Source organism: Hyaena hyaena, unplaced genomic scaffold (genome assembly GCF_003009895.1).
Source record: "Hyaena hyaena isolate Hyena2069 unplaced genomic scaffold, ASM300989v1 scaffold_510, whole genome shotgun sequence".
In the NCBI taxonomy this organism is placed as follows: Eukaryota; Metazoa; Chordata; class Mammalia; order Carnivora; family Hyaenidae; genus Hyaena; species Hyaena hyaena.
Window position 1 is genome coordinate 457,883 of NW_024081141.1, and position 24,799 is coordinate 482,681.

Consider the following 24,799-nt stretch of genomic DNA (forward strand, 5'->3'; position numbering starts at 1 on the left):
GAATTCAATGAGTATAAATAGACTCATTTATTTTGATGAGAAGTGAGTTCCTTGATCAAAATCGATGGTGTGTGGAATACCATGATGGTACATAAGGCATTCTTTAAGTCCATGGATGGTCATTTTGGCCAAAACATCTCAGGTAAGGAAAATCTATATCCAGAGTAAGTATCTCTATTCTGGTAAGAACAAAATGCTTCCCCTTCCATGATAGAAGTGGACCATTGTAACCAACCTGCCACCAGGTAGCAAGCAGACCGCCCCAGGGAATAGTGCCATATTGGGCACTCAACAATGGTTGTACCCAGGTTGGCTTGGTGAATGGAAGTCCATATTGCTAAGCCCATGCATAACTTCCATCTCTGCCACCATGTCCAGTTTGTTCATGAGCCCATTGGGCGATGACAGGAGTGGCTGGGGAAAGAGGCTGACTGGTATCCATAGAACGGATCATCCTATCCATTTGATTATTAAAATCCTCCTCTGCTGAGATACACAAATATCTTCACATTTTTTTGCCCATCCAGAGAGCCTATATACATACTTCTTCCCTAAATTTTATTGTCATCAATTTTCCACTCCTATCCCTTCCGAGTCCCTGACACTCCAGCCAAACCATTAACCACAGCCCATGAACTGGCATATCATCACGTGTCTGGCTATTTCTCCTTCCAAGCAAAGTAAACAATCAGGTGCAGAGCAACTAGTTTGGCACCTGGGATGATTTCCCATCAGGAATGTTCCAGAAAAAGGCTGTAGTGCTGCAACTGTCTACTTCAGCATGGTGCCTGCACATCATGCAGAACTATCTATAAACCAGTCCTACGCCTCCTCTTCCTTTATCTCCTAATCATAGAGAACTCTGTATGAGGCTATCAGCGCAGGCCCGGAGAGGGTGGCAGTATGACAGGAGTAGGGACCACAGGCATTTTCGTGTAACTTACTTAGGCCTTCAGAGCTTGCTCAAGCCTGATCACCTATATACCACATCCATTCGATGATGGAATGCTGCTGTGTACACCCAACTTTACAGCTTAGTGGGTGAAATAACACCCAGTGCGTGATGGGTTAGCTGAGGTTGTGTGGTAACTTGGTGGCTTGTGGTTAGGAATTCAGTCTCTACTACGGCCAACAAGTAGGCCAAGAACAGTTTCTTGAAAGGAGAGTAGTATCTGCAGAGGACGGCAGGGCTTTGCTGTAGAAACAGAAGGACCTATGTTGCAATTCACTGACAGGAACCTGCCAGAAGCTCCAAACAGCATCCTTGTCGGCCACCACCACTTCAAGCACCATTAGATCTTGTGGATCATGTGGCCCAAGTAGCAGAGCAATGTGCACAAGCCCATATTATGGACCCTTCTGTCCTTGTACTCAAAACTAGCAGCTTTTTGGGTCACTTGGTGAATACGCTGTAGTAACACCCAAATGAGGTGGATGTTGCCGTGGCCATGGAAGTTCAAAATAGCCCATTGGGGGTTGCCAGGGTGGTTCAGTGGGGTAAGCATTGGGTCTGTGAGCTCAAGCCCTAGAACGGGCTCTGTGATGACAGATCAGAGCCTGGAGCCTCCTTCAGATTCTGTGTCACCCCCCCTCTCTCTGCTCCCCCGCTTGCGCTCTGTCTCTCTCTCAAAAATAAATAATACATATTAAAATAAAAAAATTAGGGGCGCCTGGGTGGCTTAGTCGGTTAAGTGTCCGACTTTCGCTTAGGTCATGATCTCGAGGTTCGTGGGTTCGAGCCCCGCGTCGGGCTCTGTGCTGCCTGCCAGCTCAGAGCCTGGAGCCTGTTTCAGTCTGTGACTCCCTCTCTCTCTGACCCTCCCCTGCTCACGCTGTCTCTCTCTCTCTCTCTCTCCTAGAAATAAATAAAAAACATTTAAAAAAAATAATAATAATAAAATAAAATAAAATAAAATAATTAAAAAGGAAAGTGGCCCACTGGGCATTGTGACTTCATCATTTGTGGGAGGGGCCTGATGCAACAACTTATCCTTCACCTTGGAAGGGGTATCTCCACATGCCCCACACTGCTGGGCCCCTAGAACTTCCACTGAGCTAGAAGACCCCTGAATTATTGGATTTTAAAAAATTTTTTCTTTATTTATTTCTGAGAGAGAGACAGACAGACAGTGTGAGCAGGGGAGGATCAGAGAGAGAATCAGAAACAGGTTTCAGGCTCTGAGCTGGCTGTCAGCACAGAGCCCGACTGGGGGCTCGAACCCACAAACTGTGAGATCATGACCTGAGTCAAAGTCAGACGCTTAACTGACTGAGCCACCCAGGTGCCCCCTGAATTATTGGATTTATTTTCCACCCTTCAGCATGCAACTATCTTGCAAATCCGTCTGGAATAGCTAGTACTTCTTGCTCAAGAGGCCTAATCAGCATCATATTTCAGTGCAATGTCTTGTGGAAAGGAATGACGATTAAAACTATTGTGAATTAGGGCACCTGGGTGGCTCAGTTAGTTAAGCATCGGTCTTCAGCTCAGGTCATGATCTCACTGTTCATGAGGTTGAGCCCTAGTATGGGTCCGTGTTGACAGCTCTGAGCCTGGAGCTGCTTTGGGTTCTGTATCTTCCTCTCTCTCTGCCTCTTCCTGTTTGCACTCTGTCTCTCTCTCTCTCAAAAATAAACACTAAAAAACTTTTTAAAAAACTTTTGAATTAAATTGCGATTATAGGGCTAGAGAGTTGATATACCCTTGAAGTACGAGAGTATATTGCTGACTTTGCCAGTTTGATGTGTATTTATTTACTTTTTAAAAAATGTTTATTTTTGGGGCGCCTGGGTGGCTTAGTCGGTTAAGCGACCGACTTTCGCTTAGGTCATGATCTCGCGGTTCGTGGGTTCGAGCCCCGCGTCGGGCTCTGTGCTGACTGCCAGCTCAGAGCCTGGGGCCTGTTTCAGTCTGTGACTCCCTCTCTCTCTGACCCTCCCCTGCTCACGCTGTCTCTCTCTCTCTCTCTCTCCTAGAAATAAATAAAAATATTTTAAAAAAATAAAAAATAAAAAATGTTTATTTTTGAGAATGTGTGTGTGTGTGTGTGTGTGTGTGTGTGTGTGTATGCACAAGCGGGGGAGGGGCAGAAAGAGAGGGAGACAGGATCCCAAGCAGGCTCTGTGCTGACAGCAGAGAGCCCCATACGGGGCTGGAACTCACATGCTGTGAGATCATGACCTGAGCTGAAGTCAGATGCTCAGCCAATTGAGCCACCCAAGCACCTCTGACCTTGCCAGTTTAAAGCAAAAGCTTCTGGTGGGTCTTAATGACAGGGATGGAGAAAAGGGCATTTGCCAGATTGATAGCTACATACCAGGTAACCAGGGCATGTGTTAATTTGCTCGGACAATGAAACTACATCTACAGCAGCTACAACTGGAGTCATCATCTGATTGAGCTTACAATAATCTGCTGCCATTCTCCAAGGACCATCTATCTTCTGCACAGACCAAATAGGCAAGTTGAACGGATTATGCATTCTGGAACTAGGGAAATAACCACAGGATGGGTTCAAGGACCCAATGGGCCCACTGTGAGGACCTTAGCTAAAACTCTATTCATCATCTGACCTCCCTAAGTCCCTACTCTGACTGGTGGGCCACAGTGACATTTCGGGTCTCCTAGAATTGGTGTCAGTTCAGAATCAGTACCCAGTAGCCCCTGGAAATTCCAATTCTTTCTTTAACCCTGACGCAGTTACCCTGGCAAAAGACTATAGGTCCCTTTGCAGAAGTCTAGGAGAAAGATTAGCAGTATAAATTTCAGTACCAGGACCCTTCATCAGGGAGACCCAGCCTCCTCTTCATTAAAGCAGTTCTGAGTTATAAACTGGCTGAAGTGTAGGAATTGACTGAGGGGGCATGACTCTGTGATTCAGGTTAAACTCTTGTCCATTTGACCTAGAACATTTTTCCTTATACAAATCAAATAAGAAGCTTCTCAGGCTTCTTATCTATTACACTTCTAGAAACACCATGACCAACTAGTCAATGCCATAGTTCTGTGAGCATCAGGTCATTTTGATTGCCTCTACTATCTATTATGGTAATCATGCCTACTTGCCTTTGGTGGCTGAGTGCTGCCATTTGGCCCTTGCTACTTCAGGACCCAATTATTCTCATTGCCTTTAGATTTCCCAATTCTAATTGGTGACTGCATTGCTCACTGTACTGTCTGGTCTACAGAGAAGAATGATCATAGAGTTCTCCAAGGATTCTTGGGTTCCCCTCATGAAAATTTTTTTCAGTTTATTTATATATTTTGGAACAGAGAGAGAGAGAGAGAACACAGAAAGGGGAGAGAGAAAGAGAGAGAGAGAGAATCCCAAGCAGTCTCCATGCTGTCAGGGCAGAGCCTGATGCAGGGCTCAAACTCAAGAACTATGAGATCATGACCTGAGCTGAAATCAATATTTGGTCACTTAACCAACTGAGCCACCCAGGCGCCCCTAAATTAAAAATAAATAAATAAATAAGAGCTCTATTATAAGCTTTATTTTAACAAATTAATTTATTGGGGCACCTGAGTGGCTCAGTCAGTTAAGTGTCCGACTTCTGCTTAGGTCATAATCTCACAGTTCGTGGGTTTGGGCCCCGTGTCAGGCTCTGTGCTGAACGCTTGTTCAGAGCCTGGAGCCTGCTTCTGATTCTGTCTCCTTCTCTCTCTGCCCCTCCCCGTTCACGCTCTGTCTCACTCTGTCTCTTAAAAATAAATAAATGTAAAAGAAAAAAAAAAGAAGACTGAGCTGAGATCAAGAGTCTTGACACTTAAAAAACAAACAAAAAAAAGAGTCTGAAGCTTAACTGACTGAGTCACCCAGTTACCCCCACTGATCTGATTCTAATGTTAATCTCATCCAGAAACACTCAGAGACACATTGGAATTAATTTTAACCAAAAAACCCCACAATGAGAAGCCATCACACACGTATCAGAGGCAGTTGAACTCTCATAGACTAGTTATGGGAATGAAAAATGATATATTCCGAGGAAAAACAATTTGGCAGTTTCTTAAAAAAATAAATACACATTTAGAGGTGCCTGGCTGGCTCAGTTGGTGGAGCATGTGACTCTTGATCTTGAGGTTGTGAGTTCAAGCCCCACGTTTGGCATAGAGATTAACAAACAACAACAAAAAAAATACACTCATGCATGCATACATACATACACACATTTAGCATATGATTGAACAATTCTAGGTATTTCCAAAGAAAATGAAAGCATGTGTTCATAGACTGATACACAGACTGTGGTATATCCAAACAATGGAATACCACTCAACAATGAAAAGAAATGAACTACAAGGGTGCTTGGGTGACTCAGTCAGTGAAGTGTGTGACTCTTGATTTCGGAGTTGTGTGTCCCAGCCCCACATTGGATGTGGAACTTACTTAGATTTAAAAAAAAAAAAAAGGAATAAACTCTTGGTACATGTACCAGAATGGATGCATCTCAAAATAAGTACGCTGAGTGAAAGAAGACAGATTTAAAAAGTATATACTGTATCATTTTATTTATATAAAATTCTAGGAAATGAAGGATAATCTATAGTAAATGAAAGGTCAATGGTGACCTGGAGACAGGTAGAGGAAGGGGATGGGTGGGAGGGATAGATTACAAAGGGCTGGGAAGAAACCTTTGGGGGTGATGTATGTATGTTTATTATCTTGATTGTGATGATGGTTTCATGGATATATACATATGTACTTAAAACCTATCAAATTTCATGAGGCACCTGGCTGGCACAGTGGATAGAGGATGTGACTCTTTGTCTCGGGATCCTGAGTTCAGGCCTCACTTTGGGCACAGACCTTAAAAAAAACAAAAACAAAAACAAAAACAAAAAACAAGGGTAACTGGGTGGTTCAGTTGGTTAGCCTTAGACTTCGGCTCAGGTCACAATCTCACGGTTTGTGAGTTTGACCCTGACGTTGGGCTCTGTGCTGACAGCTCAGAGCCTGGAGCCTGCTTCAGATTCTTTGTCTCCTTCTCTCTGCCCCTCCCCTGCTTGCACTCTGTCTCTCTCTCTCAAAAATAAATAAACACTAAAAAAAATTTTTTAAACAAAAACCTATGAAATTGTATATTTGAAATATGTGTAGTTTATCTTATGTCAATTCTACCTCAATAGAGGTATAAGAAAACTTCAATAAGAATGTAAATTGAGGGGCACCTGGGTGGCTCAGTTGGTTAAGCCTCCCACTTTGACTCAGGTCATGATCTCGCAGTCTGTGAGTTCGAGCCCCACATCAGGCTCTGTGCTGACAGCTCAGAGCCTAGAGTCTGCTTCAGATTCTGTCCCTCCCCTACTTGCACTCTGTCTGTCTGTCTTTCTCTCAAAAATAAATAAATGTTAAAAAGAATTTTAAAACGGGCACTTGGGTGGCTCAGTCAGTTAAGTGTCCAACTTTGGGTCAGATCATGATCTCATGGCTTGTGAGTTCAAGCCCCACGTCGGGCTCTGTGCTGACTGGCAGCTCAGAGCCTGGAGCCTGTTTCGGAGTCTGTATCTCCCTCTCTCTCTGACCCTCCCCTGCTCACGCTGTCTCTCTCTCTCCTAGAAATAAATAAAAATATTAAAAAAAAAGAATGCAATCTGATATTAAGTAAAAATATTAATAATAAAATAATAAAATATTTCAGATACAGACACAGCTTTACCTACCAGTCCCTCCCCTCCTTCTTACACAGACATACCTATATTACTGAAAAGTTGCTGTGTATCATTCTGTGTGTCTATATACTTTTATAACATACATAAATATCCATAAATTATATATACTATAAATTATGAATAATATTTCTTAACATATTTTATAGTTACAAATAGCACCACATTGTATGTATTCTTTTCCAACTTGCTTTTTATTATGTTTTTGAGATTTATCCCTGTTGATAAATGTAAATGTAATTCATTCATTTTAACTGTTGTATCGTCCTCCATTTTTTTAAAATTTTTTTTATTTAAAAAAAATTTTTTTAATGTTTTTTATTTATTTCTAGGAGAGAGAGAGAGAGTGTGAGCAGGGGAGGGTCAGAGAGAGAGGGAGTCACAGACTGAAACAGGCTCCAGGCTCTGAGCTGGCAGTCAGCACAGAGCCCGACGCGGGGCTCGAACCCATGAACCACGAGATCATGACCTAAGCAAAAGTCAGATGCTTAACCGACTAAGCCACCCAGGCGCCCCTGCACTTATTAGTTTTCACTTGCCAAATGGTGTGACATGGAATCTCATTATTTTAATTTCCATTTCTCTAATGACTAAAGAGATTGAGCGTCTTTTCATATGCTTATTATTCATTTGAGTTTCTTCCTCTATGAATTCCCCTTATTATCCTTTGCCTAGCCCATTTTCTCTTATGTTGCTTGTGTTTTTCTTATTGGTTTCTGGGAGTTCTTTATATATAGCATACACTAATCCTTTATGTGGATTGCAGATATCTTCTAGTCTGTGACTTGTCTCTTCACTTTGTTTATGATATCTATTGACATAGAGAAATTTCAGCCTTCTCAGTCTTTCCTTTCACGGGTATGGTTTTTAGGTTAGCTCAGGATTACTTCCCTATCATGTTGTCATAAAAACATTCTCCCACAATTATTTCTAAATTCTGGCTCTGTTCCTAATTAGCTTTGTAATCTTGGGCAAGTTTCTTAATCTTCCTGAGCCTCAGAGTTCACATCTGTAAAATGGGAATGGTAATGTCTATTTCATAACGTTGTTCTGAGCATTATTCATCTGGGACCCAAAGGAAACAAATGTTATTCTTAAATTAGAATAAGAGATGGGTTTATTTACAAATGTATGGTTGAGTGTAGGGAAACCAAAATATCCTGAAGGTAGTAATAGCGAAGAAACTGTCATAACACTGAGGCCAAAAGGGAGGAGGAAGGTAGGCAGTGGTTACTGAAGACAGACTCCATGTACAGAGGGTCACCTTAGGAGAGATAATAATCTTAGATCCAGGGACAGGGTAAACCTGAAGCAATTTGGTAAGGAGTAGCCTGGGGATTAAGTACTCTGAGTTCACTGTTTACTCCTCCAAACTCTTACTGGGATTCTGCATTGGCTGAGGCCAGAAGGCAAATAATTCCACTGATGATGTTGATATGAACACTGGAAAGAAGCGAAAGAGTGGATCTGGAGGAGCAAATGGAAGATATTTGGTAGAACATTCAACCAAAATTTACTGAATCTCCAGATGATCCAGATACAGTCCACAACAATGAACATAATGGACAAAGTCCCTGACTAATAGGAGGAGACCGAAAATAAATATAAGTAAACATAATATGTCATGTAGTGATAAGTTTTAGGAAAAAATGGGGTGAGATGAGGATAGACTGATGCAGTATGAGGTGTAGAGTGATTAGGGAAGCATATCTGAAGAGAATCACTTGAACAATGATTTGAAGAAAGTAAGGGAAGGAGCAATGTGTATATCTTGTAGATATAAGAAAAATGCAAAGGTTTTGAAACAGGACCATGCTTGGTAGTCTGAGGAAAGGTGAAGAGGGGGTGTTGCTGGAAAATAATGACAGGAAAGAGGTGAAGAAATGTTAAAAAAGAAAGAGAGAAAACAAGAAAGCAAGCAAGCAAGAAAGAAAGGAAGAATGAGAGGAGGGAAGAAATACAGAAAGGAAGGAAAGAAGGAAGAAACTGTCCCTGAGAAAGGCACAGACTTACTAGACAAAGACTTTTGATCAATCATTTAAAATATATTCAGGGCTGCCTGGCCAACTCAGTCAGTAGAACATGCTATTCTTGATCTTGGGGTCATGAGTTCAAGCTCTACCTTGGGTGTAGAGATTACTATAAAAAATAGAAATTTAAGGGGTGCCTGAATGGCTCAGTCATTAAGCATCTGACTTTGGCTCAGGTCACGCTCTCAGAGTTCATGAGCTTGAGCCCTGCTTCAGGTGGGCTGGAGCCCCACTTCAGGTGAACACAAGCCCCGCTTTGGTTAAAACATGAGCCCAGGGTGAGCCCTGATTCTGAATCTCTCTCTCTCTCTGTCTCTCTGCCCCTTGCTCATTTGTGACCTCTCTCTCAAAATAAAATAAAATAAAATAAAATAAAATAAAATAAAATAAAATAAAATAAAATAAAATAACTAAAATGAAAAATTGACTGGAAGGGCTTTGAATAGACAAAAGGAATAGTGAATTTAAAGACAGGCCAATTGCAATTATCCAGTCTCAGGAACAAGAAAGAAGAATGAAGAAAAATGAACAGAGCCTCCAAGACCTGTAATACTCCATTAAGTGTACACGGAAGGAGAGCGGAGGGAAAAAATACAGAAAGAATATTTGACAAAATAACAGGCAAAAGCTTCCGAAATTTCATGAAAAACATCAACTACACATCCAAGTTCAACAAACTTCAAGTAGGAAAAATTCAAGCAGATTCACACCTACACACATCATAACCACACTATCAAAAAACAAATACAAGGAGTGAATCTTGTTTTTTAAATATTTTTTATTTTAATTTATTTTTTATTCAGTTATAATTTACATATCAGCATACCGATTAGATGAGTTTTGACACATGCATATGCTCCTTTATCTCTGTTACCATCAAATTTAAATGTTTATTTATTTTTGAGAGAGAGAGAGTGCAAGCAGGTGAGGGCCAGAGAGAGAGAGGAACAGAGGACCCAAAGTGGGCTCCATGCTGACAGCAGATAACCCAATGTGGAACTTGAACTCACGAACAATGAGATCATGGCCTGAGCCAAAGTTAGAGGGTTAACCAACTGAGCCACTGACGCACCCCAATTTTTTTTTTTTTTTTTTTTTTTTTTAGAGAGAGACAGAGAAAGAGAAAGTTTGAGCAGGGGAGAGAGGCAGAAGGAGAGAGTCTTCAGCAAGCTCTACTCTCAGCATGGAGCCTAATGTGAGGCTCAGTCCCATGACCCTGGAATCAATGTGAGCTGAAATCAAGAGTCAGTTGCTCAACCAAGTGAGCCACCCAGGCACCCCTAAAGAGTGAATCTTGAAATCAGAAGGAGAGAAGTGATTCACCACATACAAGGGATCTTCAATGTGATTTCACATCAGACATCATGGAGACCAAAAACAGTTGGGTGACATATTTCAAGTACTGGAAGAAAAAAACTATCAACCAAAACTTCTATATATAGCAAATCTGTCCTTCAAAAATAAAGGCTGACTCAGTTGGAAGAGCATGCAACTCTCTTGATCTCACAGTCATGAGTTTATGATGTGTAGCGATTATATAAATAAAACTTTAAAAATGATAAAATTTAATTTATCAAGAAGATATAGTGATTACAATAATAAACGTATCTAACAGCAGAGCCTCCAAATACATGAAGCAACAATTGATGGAAGCGAAGAGATAAATAGGCAGTTCAATAATAATATTTGAAGACTTCAGTACTTCACTTTCTTTTCTTTTTTCTAGAATTATCTTATTTCATTGTATCAAGAGTAGTTAGAACAGTGTTTGCCTTATTAGTTGCTTGTCATATTACTATACAAGTGAGACTCTTTTCTATGCCTTGGTAAATTGTTCGTCTCTTTTCTAAATTTGTAGTATCTTCCAACATTTTATCCTTTTACTTTCTATCTCATGAACTGAGAGTTCCTTTAATGTGAATTTTTTTTTGCCAGCATCACTTCCTATGGGACATCGTCAGCCTTTTTGTCACTTCCTCATTTATGACAATAAGTTCACCTTCACTGAGTCCCTTTGCTTGCTTATCCTGAGTCTCTAGAATGGCACCACCAGTGTCAGTGTTCCCTTGATCAGCTGTATTTTCTCAACTCCAGTTGTAGTCAATTTGAATTTCACTTTATTTCTTCCTTCTCTATCACTTTTGTTGGCCAGTTGATTATCCATTTTTGTAGATGTCACATGGGATATCCTTGGAAGACAAGGAGGCAATGCAACTAAGCACTGTGCTGTCTGTGTGTCAACTGAATAACAGACCCACACTGACCAATCACTGACAGACTTTGAAAGAAGTGACATGATTGCTGCTGATCACGATGCACATATTTACAAAGTACTTTGTGTATTGATGAGCCAACAGTGAAGTTTGTACTTCATGCAAGTACTCACAGCTCATACACCATGGTAACTGAAATTTGAGCCATATTGCTGAATGGAAATACCCTACTTTCACTAATTGATAGAACAGAAGATCAACAAAGATAAAGAAGATTTGAACAAAACTATAAACAAACTATACTCAGCAGATATCTATAGAACATTCCACCCAATAATCACAGAATACACATTCTTCTAAAGTGCACATGAAACCTTTTCCAGAGTAGACTATATACGTTAGTCCATAAAATAAGTCTTTATAATTTTTAAAATATTGTAATCATGCAAAGTATCACAATAAAATTGTTCTCTGGGAGTGCCTGGCTGACTCACCATGAAACTTTTGATCCTGGGGTTGTGAATTCAAACCTCACATTGAGTATGGAGCCTACTTTAAAAAAAAAAAAAAGTGGTTCTCAGGACACCTCTGTGGCTCAGTCAGTTAAACATCCAACTTCTGCTCAGGTCATGATCTAACTGTTTGTGAGTTCAAGTCTGGCCTTAGGTTCTGTGCAGACACCCTGGAGCCTGCTTCAGATTCTGTGTCTCCCTCTTTCTCTGCCCCTCCCCCATATGCACTCTGTATCTCTCTCTCAAAAATAAACATGAAAAAATAAACAAAATGAAATAAAATAAAATAAAATAAAATACGGTTCTCGAGAAGCCTGGGTGGCTTAGTTGGTTGAGGGTCCAATTCTTGATTTTTGGTGCAGGTCATGATCCCAGGTTGTGGGATCAAGCCCCGTGTCAGGCTCTGTGCTGTGTAGAACCTGCTTAAGATATTCTCTCTCTCTCTCTCTTCCTCTGCCCCTCTCCTCCACTCTCACTCTCTCAAATAAATTTTTAAAAATAAAGTTCTCTGATCACAATGAAATGAATTTAGAAATGAACCACAGAAGGGAACTTGGGGAACTCATAAATATGTGGAAATTAAACAACCCAACTTATCTAATCAATAGGCCAAAGGAAAAATTGCAAGGTAAATTAGGAAATAATTTGAGGGGCACCTAGTTGGTTCAGTCAGTAGAGCATGTGACTTGATCTCGAGGTTATAAATTCAAGCCCCATGTTGGGTGATAGAGATTAGAGAATGAAATAGAGAATATAGAAATAATAGGAAGGATCAGTGAAACCAAAAGTTGGTTTCTTTTGAAAAGATCAACAAAATTGACAAAACTTTAACAAGACTGACAAAATAAAAAAAGAGAGGATTCAAAATAAAAAAGAAAATAAAGATTCAAATTACTAAAAACAGGAATAAAAGAAAGTACATTACTTCAGCCTCACAGAAATAAAAAGGAGTATAAAGGAATATTTTGAAGCATATGCCAAAAACTGAGTAGCCTAAAAGAAATGGAAAAATTCCTAAAAAGATACACACTACAGAAACTGACTCAAGAAGAAATAGGAATGGATCTATAACAAGAGATTGAACCAGAAATAACAAAACAGAACAAAAAACAAAAAACTTCCCACAAAGAAAATCCTAGGATTTTATGGCTTCATCAGTGAATTCTACAAAATGTTTAAAGAACTACCACAAATTCTTTATAAGCTTTTCCAAAAACAGAAGAGGAAGCAGTATTTCCAAATTCATTTTATGAGGCTAGTATTATCCTGATACGAAAACTAGATAAAGACACCACAGGAAAACAAAACTACAGATTAGTATCTCTTATAGACACAGAAATAGTAGAAAAAATAGTTGTAAACATAATACAGCAACATACAAAAAAGATTATACAACATGACCAAGTGGGATTTATTTCCCAAATGCAAGCTTGGTTTAATAAATGAAAATCAATCAATGTAATACACCATGTTAATAGGATAAGGAGAAAAATTACACACTAATATATCAATGGGTATATGTGATAAATGCATTTAATACCCTTTCATGATAAAAACACAACAATCTAGGAATAGAAACAAATATCTTTAATGTGATAAAAGGCATCTACAACAAACCTACTGTTAATCTTTTCTTTTTAATTTAATTTAAATTTTATTTTATTTGAGAGAAAGTGTGTGTGAGCATGGGGGAGAGAGAGAGAGAGAGAGAGAGAGAGAGAGAGAGAATCTTAAGCAGACTTCATGCTCAGCACAGAGGCTGACGCGGGGCTCAATCCCACAATCCTGGGATCATTGCCTGAGCCCGAAATCAAGCATCAGATTCTCAACCAACTGAGCCAACCAAGTACCCCCTACTGTTAATCTTTAATGAGATAAACAGTATCTACAACAAACTTTTAGTTATCAACATACTTAATTGTTCCCCCTAAAATTAAGACTAAAAGACTAAAATCTTTCCCTCTAAAATCAAGAACAAGACAAGGATACTCACACTCACCACTTCCATTCAAATTTTATTGAAGGTTTTAGCTAGAGGAATTAAGCAAAAACAAGACTGAAAACGAAGAGGTAAAAAACTATCTCTATTTGCAAGTGATCCTCAGGAATCCACAAGAAATCTATTAAAGCTCATAAATAATGCAGCAAGATTGCAAGATACAAGTACAGTATATAAAAATTAATTATGGGGTGACTGGCTGGCTAAGTCAATAGAGCATCTGACTCTTGATCTTGGAGTTGTGAGTTTGAGCCCTGTTAGGTGTAGAGATTACTTTAAAAAAATTAACTGTATTTTTATAGAGTAGCAATAAACAATCTAAAATGAAATTAAGGAAACAATTTCATTTATAATAGCATCATGAGGAAAATACTTATGGATAAATTTAACAAAATAAGAGGAAGATTTATACACTGAAAACTACAAAAAATATTTCAAAGAAATTAAGAAGACCAAAATAAATGGAAAGACATCCTATGTTCATGGATTGGAAGACTTAACATTATTAAGATGGCAATACTCCCCAAATAGATACATATTCAATGCACTCTCCATCAAAAATTTTTTTTAATTTAATTTTTTTAAATCTTCAAGTTAGTTAACATACAGTGTAGTCTTGGCTTCAGGAGTAGAACCCAGTGATTCATCTCTTACATATGACACCCAGTACTCATCCAGAAAAATGCTCTCCTTAGTGCTCGTCACCCCCATTTAACCCACCCCCACACACACTCCCCTCCAGCAACCCTCAGTTCGTTCTCTGTATGTTTTTATCTTATTTTTCCTTCCCTTCTCCTATGTTCATCTGCTGAGTTTCTCAAATTCCACATATGAGTGAAAGCATATGATATCTGTCTTTCTCTGATTTATTTTGCTTAGCATAATGCATACTCTCCAGTTCCACAAACGTAGTTGCAAATGGCAAAATTTCATTCTTTTTCATCACTGAGTATTCCATTGTAAATATATACCACATCTTATAAATATATATCATTTAAGCTCTTTCCATAATTTGGTTATTGTTGATAGTAGTGCTATCATTAACATTAAGGTGCATGTGCCCCTTCGAATCAGCATTTTTGTATCTTTTGGATAAATTCCTAGCAGTGCAATTGCTGGGTTGTAGGATAGTTCTATTTTTGACTTTTTGAGGAACCTCCATATTGTTTTCCAGAGTGGCTACACCAGTTTGCATTCCCACCAACAGTGCAAAAGAGTTCCCCTTTCTCCACATCCTCACCAACATCTATTGTTTCCTGAGTTGTTCATTTTAGCCATTCTGACCAATGTGAGGTGGCAACTCATTGTGGTTTTGATTTGTATTTCCCTGATGATGAGTGGTGTTAAACATCTTTTCATGTATCTGTTTGCCATTTGGATGTCTTCTTTGGAAAAGTGTCTATTCATGTCTTTTGCCCATTTCTTCACTGGATTATTTGTTTTTTCTTTTTTCCCATCAAAATCTTAACTGGCTTTTTTGCAGAAACTGACAATCTTAAAAGCAATCTTAAAAAAGAAGAACCAAGTTAGAGGACTCACCCTTCCCAATTTCCAAACTTACTACAAAACTAGAGTTACTGAGCTTTTTTGATACTGGCATAAAAATAGACCTATGGAACAACAGAACAGAATTAAGACTCCAAAAATAAGCCCAAATATTTAAGGTCAACTGATTTTTGATGAGTGCCAAAGTAATTCAATGAGGAAAGAATAATCTTTTCAACAAATGGTATTGGGACAACTGGGTATCTATTTGCAAAAGAATGAAATTGGATCCCTACCTTATTCCATATAGAAAAAGTTATCTGAAAATGGATCAAAGATCTAAATACAGGTGCTAAAACTATAAAAATCTTAGAGGAAAATACAAGTATAAATCTTTGTGTTCTTAGATTACTATTGTATACTGACAGTACAAACAAGCAAAAATAAGTTGGACCTTACCAAAATTAAAAACTTTTGTGTTTCAGGGCAGCTGGCTGCCTTAGCTTAGACTCTTGGTCTTGAGGTCATGAGTTTTAGTCCCCATTAGGTGGAGAGATTACTTAAAAAAATAAAAGAATAAAACTGTTATTTTTATTTTTATTTTTTTTTAATTTTTAATGTTTTTTAAAATTTATTTTTGAGAGAGAGAGACACAGCGTGAGCAGGGGAGGGTCAGAGAGAGAGGGAGACACAGAATTGGAAGTAAGCACCAGGCTCTGAGCTGGCTGTCAGCACAGAGCCCAATGCGGGGCTCGAACCCACGAACCATGAGATCATGACCTGAGCCGTAGTTGGACGCTTAACCGACTGAGCCACCCAGGAGCCCCTACTAAAACTGTTTTTTAAGAAAAAACTTTTGGGGTGCCAGAGTGGCTCAGTGGTTAAGCATCCAATTCTTGATTTCAACTCAGGTCATGATCTCACCATTTGTGAGTTGGAGCCTCACATTGGGCTCTGGGCTGATAGCATGGAGCCTGCTTGGGATTCTCTCTCTCCCTCTTCTTCTACCCCTCCCTGACTCATACTCAAAATAAAAACAAATAAAACATAAAAAAATATGTGCTTCAAAAAACACCATCACCATCAGAAAGTGAAGAGACAACTCATAGAATGGGAAAAAATATTTGCAAATCATATATCTGATAAGATCCTAATATCTAGAATATGTAAAGTGCTTTTACAACTTAATAATAGAAAAACAAATAACACAATAAAAAGGGGCAAAGGATCTGAACAGGCATTTCTCCAAAGGAGATATATAAATGGCAAATAGGCACATGAAGTGACATTCAACATTGTAAGTCATTAGGGAAATGTAGATAAAAACTACAGTGAGGGGGCGCCTGGGTGGCTTAGTCGGTTAAGCGACCGACTTTAGCTTAGGTCATGATCTAGCGGTTCGTGGGTTCGAGACCCGCGTCGGGCTCTGTGCTGACTGCCAGCTCAGAGCCTGGAGCCTGTTTCAGTCTGTGACTCCCTCTCTCTCTGACCCTCCCCTGCTCACACTGTCTCTCTTTCTCTCTCTCTCTCTCTCTCCTAGAAATAAATAAAACATTAAAAAAAAAAAACTACAGTGAGATACTATTTCACACTCACTGGGATGCTGAGAATCAGGAGGATGGACAATACGAGTGTTGGTGTGAAGATGTGGAGGAGTTAGAAACTTCATACATTGTTGGTGGGAATGTAAAATGACGTAGCTGCTTTTGAAAAATTTGGCGCTTCTCAAAAAGTTCAATACTTACCGTATAACTCAACAATTCCATTCCTCAGTATTTATCATGAGAATTGAAAGCAATATCCACCCAAAAATTTGTATATGATGTTCAAAGCAAAATTACTTTACAATAACAACAACAACAAAAAAAGAGTACAACCCAAAAGTCCATCAGCTGATGAATAGATAAACAAAACTTGGTATATCCATTCAATGGGATCTTATTCTGCCATAAAAGGAATAAAGTACTGATCCACGCTATGATGAATGAGCCTTAAAAACATTATATTAGGGGCGCCTGGGTGGCTTAGTCGGTTAAGCGTCCGACTTTCGCTTAGGTCATGATCTTGCGGTTCGTGGGTTCGAGCCCCGCGTCGGGCTCTGTGCTGACTGCCAGCTCAGAGCCTGGAGCCTGTTTCAGTCTGTGACTCCCTCTCTCTCTGACCCTCCCCTGCTCACGCTGTCTCTCTTTCTCTCTCTCTCTCCTAGAAATAAATAAAACATTTAAAAACAAAAACAAAAAAACCACATTATATTAAATGAGAGAAGCCAGACATGTTTTCAGATATTATAAAGATCAGATATTCTATTATTCCATACACTTAAGATGTCCATAAGGGGCAAATCCACAGACAGAAAGTAGACTACTGGTTGCCAGGGGTTAGTGAGGGGGCAAATGGGGAGTGATTACGAGTGAGCATGGGCTTTCATTTTGAGGTGATGGAAATTTTCCAGAATTAGAAACTGGTGATAGTTGCATAACTTTGTAAGTATACTAAAAATCACCATATTGTACACTTTAAAAGGTGAACTTTGTGGCATATGAATTACACCTCAATAAAAAAATATGACTGGAACAATGGAGGAATCTTACCACGATAGAGAAAACTAGGGAGGGGCACATGTAGGAGAGAAAGGCAGAATTTGTTTTGGATATGGCAAGTTTGAAATACCCATTAGATTGCACTCTGTGTTAACTAATTAAACTTTAAATCAATCAAACAAGTAAAACAGAAAAGAAGTATCCATTGGAAGGGCTCCTGGGTGGTTCATTCGGTTAAGCATATGATTCTTGGTTTTGGCTCAGGTCATAATGTTACAGTTTGTGTTGAGCAGTGTCAGGCTCTGCATTGAAAGCAGGGAGCTTGCTTGGGATTCTCTCTCTCCCTCTTTCTCTGCCCCTCCTCTTCTCCCACCTGAAACAAAGAAATAAACTTAAAAAAAAAATACCCATTAGATATCCAAGTGGATTTCTGAAGTATGTAATTGGAAATATTAGTCTTCAGGGAAGAGATATGGGTTGGAGACATAAATTTGGAGGAAAATGAATTAATACAGGTAAAACACTTAAACTGGTTCCTGGAGGCTCAGTCCATTAAGCACCTGACTTGGGCTCAGGTCATCATCTCATGGTTCTCATGGTTCATGAGTTTGAGCCCCACATCTGGCTCTGTGCTGACAGCCCAGAGCCCAAAGCCTGCTTAGGATTCTGTGTCTCCCTTTCTCTCTGCCCCTCTTCCACTCATACTATGTGTCTCTCTCTCAAAAATAAATAAACATTAAAATTAAAAAAAAATGGTTTCTGGAACACAGTAAGATCTATAAATGTTAGCTATTATAATAATTATTTTGGGGGTGCCTGGGTGGCTCAGTCGGTTAAGCATCTGACTTCGGCTCAGGTCATGATCTCACGGTTCGTGGGTTCAAGCCCCGCGTCAGGCTCTGTGCTGACTGCCAGCTCAGAGCCTGGAGCCTGCTTCCAATTCTGTGTCTCCCTCTCTCTCTGATCCTTCCCTGCTCATGCTGTCTCTCTCTCTCTCAGAAATAAGTAAAACACTTAAAACAATTTTTTAAAATAGTTTTTTTGTATGTATAGAGTAATAGTCAATTGTCCAAACACAATTTGTAGAATCCTTTACTCTCTGATTTTTTAAAAGATTTTATTTTTAGGTAATCTCTATACCCAGTGTGGGGCTCAAACTTACAACCCTGAGATCAAGAATCTCAGGCTTCACTGACTGAGCCAGCCAGGCACCCCTACCCTCTAAATTCCTTTTTTTCCTTTTTTTTTTTTTAAGAGAGAGAAAGAGAGAGAGAGAGAGGACTGGGAAGGGGCAGAGAGAGAGGGCAGAGAGAATCCCAAGCAGTCTCTGCACTGTCAGGGCAGAGTCTGATGCTGGGCTCCATCTCAGGAACCCTGAGATCATGACCTAACTGAAACCAAGAGTCAGACGCTTAACCCCCTGGGCCACCCAGGTGCCTCTCTACTCCCAGATTTAAAAAAAATTTTTTTAATGTTTATTATTTTTAAGAGAGAGAGAGAGAAGCAGAGATCAAGCAAGGGAGAGACAAAGAGAAGGAGGGAGACACAGAATTGGAAGCAGGCTTCAGGCTCTGGGCCACCAGCAGAGCCCCATATGGGGCTGGAACTCACAGACCAAGAGATCAAGACCTGAGCTAAAGTTGGCTGCTTAACCAACTGAGCCACCTGGGTCCCCAAGTCCCTGATTTTTAATGCCACTTCTGTTATATACGAATCTCCCATTTTACCGAGGGTTTGTTTCTATTGTTGCATTCTTTCAACTAGGAATTGTTTCAGGGGAGAGTAAATTGGAAGCCAAGACTTCTCTCGACTTTTCCCAGTTCACTTCACAAAAACCTAAGTGATTTTATGCTTCTGTTTCATCTTTGTTACTCAGGGAGAAGTCACCTGGATTCTTTCTGCCTTTTAGAAGGTGCTGTGAGGATGGATGATATCCCAGGCAGGAAGTTCAGAAGGCCAAGTAATGTAATGCTGTAGAAAGAAGTTACCTGAGAGAAAATAGATTCCATCAGTAGTACTTTGAGTCAATTCTGCTTATAATTATGGTAATTCTTTAAAAGTTGTTTTTTGCTTGGTTGGTTTTCTTTAATTGTGGCAAAACCCCATATAACATAAAATATACCATTTGTGAGGGGGGAGGCTGGCTGGCTCAGTTGAAAGATCATGTGCCTGATCTCATCTCAGGGTTGTGAGTTCCAACCCCAAGTTGAGTGTAGAGATTACTTAAAAATAAAATCTTTGGGGCACCTGGGTGGCTCATTTGGTTGAGTGTCAGACTCTTGAATTTGGCTCAGGTCACGATCCCAACCTTGGACTCCATTGTGACCATGAGATTCTCTCTCCCTCATTCTCTTTGCTCCTCCCTCCACTCTTCCCCCCTTACTCATGTGCGCTCTCTTTCTAAAAAAAAAAAAAAAAAGAAGGGGTGCCTGGGTGGCTTAGTTGGTTGAGCGTCCGACTTTCGCTTAGGTTATGATCTCGCCGTTCGTGGGTTCGAGCCCCGCGTCGGGCTCTGTGTTGACTGCCAGCTCAGAGCCTGGAGCCTATTTCGGAGTCTGTATCTCCCTCTCTCTCTGACCCTCCCCTGCTCACGTTGTCTCTCTCTCTCCTAGAAATAAATAAAAATATAAAAAATAAAAAAAAAATTTAAAAAAAAAGAAGAAATATATATATGTATATACATATATAAAAATCTTAAAAAGTAGTAATTGAAAGTTTATTTATTTATTTTGAGAGAGAGAGAAAGAACATGGGAGGGACAGAGAGAAGGGGAGAGAAAGAATCCCAAGTAGGCTCCACACTGTCAGTGAAGAGCCTGATGCAGGGCTCAAGTTCAGGAACAGTGAGATCATGACCTGAGCTGAAATCAAGAGTTGGACGCTTAACCCACTGAGCCACCCAAGCGCTCCTAAAAATTTATTTTAAAAAGCACCATCTTGGGGCACCTGGGTGGCTCAGTGGGTTAAGCATCCAACTTCGGCTCAGGTCATGATCTCACAGTTTGTGGGTTCGAGCCCCATGTCGGGCTCTGTGCTGACAGCTAGCTCAGAGCCTGGAGCCTGTTTCAGATTCTGTGTCTCTCTCTCTCTCTGACCCTCCCCTGCTTATGCTGTCTCTCTTTCAGAAATAAATAAAAAAAAACATTAAAAATATTTTTTTAAATAAAAATAAATAAAAAGCACCATCTTGGTTACCACAGGAGAAAAAATTGTAATATAGTCTTTCCATTTTATGTTTCACCCCAAATAGCCCCAAGGCTGTCTTCTCATAGTTCAACTGTTCCTGCATACATGTTCCTTCTTCAAAGAGGCCTTCTCAACACCAGGAGTAAAAGTTGCTTCCCCACCTCCCCACTTTCTGTCTCAGTATCCTGAAAGCACTCTTCACTACTGAAATATTTGTGTTTATTGGGTTATTCACTCTTTTCCTCCCCGCTAAAATAGAACTCCTACCAGAGCCAGGACCTGCTCTGTCTGCTCTTCTCCCCATGCCTAGAACAGTGCCTTGCACATACGATATACTGTTAAGTGTTTGTAGAAATACTTGCTGAATAATAAATATAGTGTTCTTTAATTCTCAGTGTTATATATTTTATCTCATTTGATCGTTACAACTCTTTTGAGTAAAATGGGATTACTAGCCCCAGAGTAAAGAGACTCAGAGAAGCATCTCACCAGAAGTCACAGGCTAATTAAATAACAGGGTTGGGACTGCTACCTAGGTGGCTTGCTTTTTCTAATACTTTCACTCCAATTCTAGGGCTAAGGGCATTTCAAACTACTTTCCAATTAAGGAAGCGGTTACTCTGAAGGACAGTAGAAACAACCTGCACATTTATTTATAAGACGCCAGTTCCTGCATTTGAACCTTACCATCCACACCCCACTCTTTCTGAAGTCACATATACATAGCAGAGTTATGGCCACAGTGATATTATTCTAAGTGTAAAGAAGAAAACGTAATTACTCAACTGTTTGGAAACCTGAATCCCCTTGTGTATCCGCCTTGAACCCTCCCCTTTTTAAAAACAGCTTCATTGAGGTATAATCTTTCATTTTTCTTTTTTTCAAGTTTATTTTGAGAGAGAGAGAGAGAGAGAGAGAATGAGCACAGGTAAAGGAGGGGCAGAGAGAGAGAGAGAGAGGGATAAAGAATCCCAATCAGGCTCGGACTCCAGGCTGGAGCTCATGGCCAAAATCAAGAGTCTGATGCTTAATTAACTGAGCCACCCAGGTACCCCAAAACTTTTATTAATGTGCGCTCCTTTAGCGGCCAAGGGAAGGGAAACAAAAGTGCGCTCCTTTGAAAAAATCTTACTCCCTCGAATGTTTACTTGAATATGTACTTTTGAGTTTATTTAAGGAAAATCTATACCTAACGTGGGGTTTGAACTCATAACCTTAAGATCAAGGATCGCATGCTCTTCTGCCAGGCTCCCCTTTACCTTCTGGATCTCCACTACTTCAGGCACCTGGAAGGATTCCCTTTTCCTTTCCCTTTCCCCCTCTATTCCACAGCCAGGCACGTGTAACCTGTGTGTACCGAACTCGCTCAGCCTCTCTCCCTAGTCCAGCCCGGCCCACTGAAAGCCCGGCCCCTTCTTCTTTCCGGAGCCCCGCCTTTCGGCCACTTTCCAACTTAAGGCCTACGGATCTCGCCCTTCCTCCCCCAGCGCCCCCCCACACATCTCGCGAGAGGTGAGAGCCCCTGGCCGGACGAGAAGAAAGTATCTGCTCCGCTGAGGGGGGAAAGAAGGAGCTGGAGACAGATTGTGGGAGCGAACGCGGGCGGGCGGGAGGCGACGGAGCTACCAGCGGGTGAGTTCTTTTAACATTAACTAGTCCATGATCTGGCAGAGTCTCCCTTTCAACTCTGGCCAGTCCCAGTGTCCCAGCCCGGGGTCTCCCCTCCCAGTCTGTGTTGGACGGGGGCGCTGAGGCGGTGGCCGGGCCCTGTCTGAGGAAGTAGGTGGGGCATGGACTAACGCCGACCAATAAAAGAGAAGGAAGCTACGATTGGCGGCGATGACCACTAATGAGAGATCGTCTTTACCTTGCGGAGTGCCGCCCCTCTTCTCTCCCTCCTACCTCCTCCTTCCTTTGGGGGGGGGAAGGCGGGGCCAGAGGCCTGAAGTGTGGGGAGAACTTGGGGTAAGTAGCCCCGGGGGGCACAGGGCGTGGCAAGGAGAGGGGAGTTGAATCCTGAGGGAATGGAAGTCTGGTAGAGCCTAATGGGAAGATCAGGGGATGGGGTGGAATGGGACGAAGGAGAGGGGTTGAAGACCCAGGCTTATCAAAGAGTGGTGTTAGGGGCTTGGCATTGGAAGAGCCAGGGGTAATAGGCAGGAGGTAGGGAGAGGAGGTGAAAACATGGCACTGGGTTTGGTTGGAACGATAGGTAGGGGTAAATCATTGGAAGTGGGAGTCATGGCATTTCGACAGAATTATGAAAAAGCGTAGGGACAGGATTTCAGAGACAAAGTCTGAATTTGGAGAAGATTCAGTGAATGAGCTTAGGAAGAGTTAATAGGGGTGGACTTAGTAGCCAAAAAGCATCGCTTTTGAGAGGGATGTAGGGGAATTCAGCGGGATAAAGGAGGTGTTTGGAAAGGAGACAGCTGATAGATACAAGTTTTTAGCCTAGATATCAGAAGCAGCCTGGGATATTGGTTTGGGGCTTTTTGGTGTATAGGGCACCTAGTCTCGTGACCAGCTTGCAAGAATAGTGGGATAGGGGTAGGGGAAGAGAAAAATAGACCACTTTCATCACTTCTTCTCTTATTTCCTTTCTCCCTCCCTTCCTTTTCCTACGTTCATATCTTCCTAAACTCAGGGATGGGGGCTTGGGACTTAAGCAGTCCAATTTGGAGCCCCATTGGGAGTCATATGTTGCTGGGAATCGCTTGTTATTTTCTCAGACTGGGGTGTTTACTACCCAAGGCACCTCCTACCCAGATTGCCGCGTTGCTACTTTCCTAACTTTAAAAGTTTGTTTTCTACTGAATAGAGGAGTGCTTTAGTATCTCCGAAGGTTGTGTCCTAGTAAGTGTAGGGTTGTGGGGGTGTGCAATGTTTTCTGGGCAAGCTCACTTGATTCTTAAGTTTAAAAACTTTGCAGTAGTGGAAGTAAAGTAATTCTTGTAAAGACCGTGGTCTTTACAGTTATTCTAAGCACAGAAAAAATACTGAATTGAAGTTTGTTTTGTTAAATGTCTTATCTACTCATATACTTGAAGAGTTGTTAAACGGAGGCTTGTAGTTAGTTTTCGTTAGCTTATATATTTTAAATGGTGGAAATAAGGTGGACATAATTTCAGGAAAGTGAAAAAAACTCAGTTTCTTCCTCTGTGTCTAGACTCAGAAGCTAAAGAGATGTCATAATATCTTAGGGCAAGGGTTGGGGAAATCAAACACAATTTGTACTTAAACATGGAGGATGTAAGGTAAGTGGAGACTATTGCGAAATGTAACATGTCTGTAAGAAAAGAAGCTAAAGAAAAGTTTGGCAGCTCTACTAAGTAGTCTTACCAGTTCTTAATTCTGTACAGCAAAGGGACAAACCTTTGCCCTTTGTTTGCTAGTTGTGTATTATTTAATAGTGGATTGAGCTAATATAGCCAATTAATTAATAACTTCTTTGCTGTTGCATAAATTTGTCTTTTCCATCCTTCTCTTCTCCTTTTACTTTTGAGAAGCAAAAGAGTGTCTGAAATGCCAGTAAAGCTGTTACATAAAGAGAAACTGGAGTGCGTTGCTTTGTATTAACCTTTGGTTTTCAGCGACCATTTGAAGCTTTTTCTCCTGGCCAGAAAGTTGCCCCTGCAATACACTAATACAAATTAATTACTGACACTTTGGCATTAATTACTGAATTGGGGTCCAGTATTTCACATTTAGAGCAGTGCTATTGGACATTCAGACATTTTCGCACTTTGCCTGGCAGCAGCAGAATAAATATATAGTGAAAAAGCAAAGTCCCTTGTTTTATTCTCCCATCCTAGAATTTGTGATGGCTTTAACTTGGGCACTATTAAATGCAAGATTGCCCCCCCTACCCCACCCCACTGGTGTTAACACCTAGCAGAAAGCTAGAGAGTGCTAACGTTGTTCATCTTTAAGCTTGTGGATCAAAGGTTACATCCTGTGATAGTTTCAGTGTTGTAATTTTTAAGCATTTTTATTTACCATAGCTTTTAAATGTCCATGGGCACTGCTGCTGTACCTCCTTTCTCCTCTCCCCGCTTCCAAAATGAAAATTGTTTTTTTTTCCCCCAACCAACTCTTAAGCTAGTACTTTGCCTCCAGTAAAGTCCCTGGCTCTGCCTGAACACAGCTGCTCTGAAGTTCT

General features: G+C 40.6%; 1 protein-coding gene across 2 annotated transcripts in view; it reads left to right on the forward strand.

Moving 5' to 3' along the window:
• Positions 1-22,182: 22,182 nt before the first annotated feature.
• The window catches only part of LOC120247229 (cyclic AMP-dependent transcription factor ATF-7), an 87,199-nt gene continuing 84,582 nt past the window's right edge, over positions 22,183-24,799 (forward strand). Inside the window, exon 1 of one of the 2 annotated variants that reach the window (XM_039255046.1) lies at positions 22,183-22,269. The gene's annotated coding sequence lies outside the window, so the exon portion shown is untranslated. Of the gene's footprint in view, positions 22,270-22,532; positions 22,603-24,799 lie in introns of those variants that run through there. The other variant, XM_039255047.1, reaches the window with a different exon arrangement.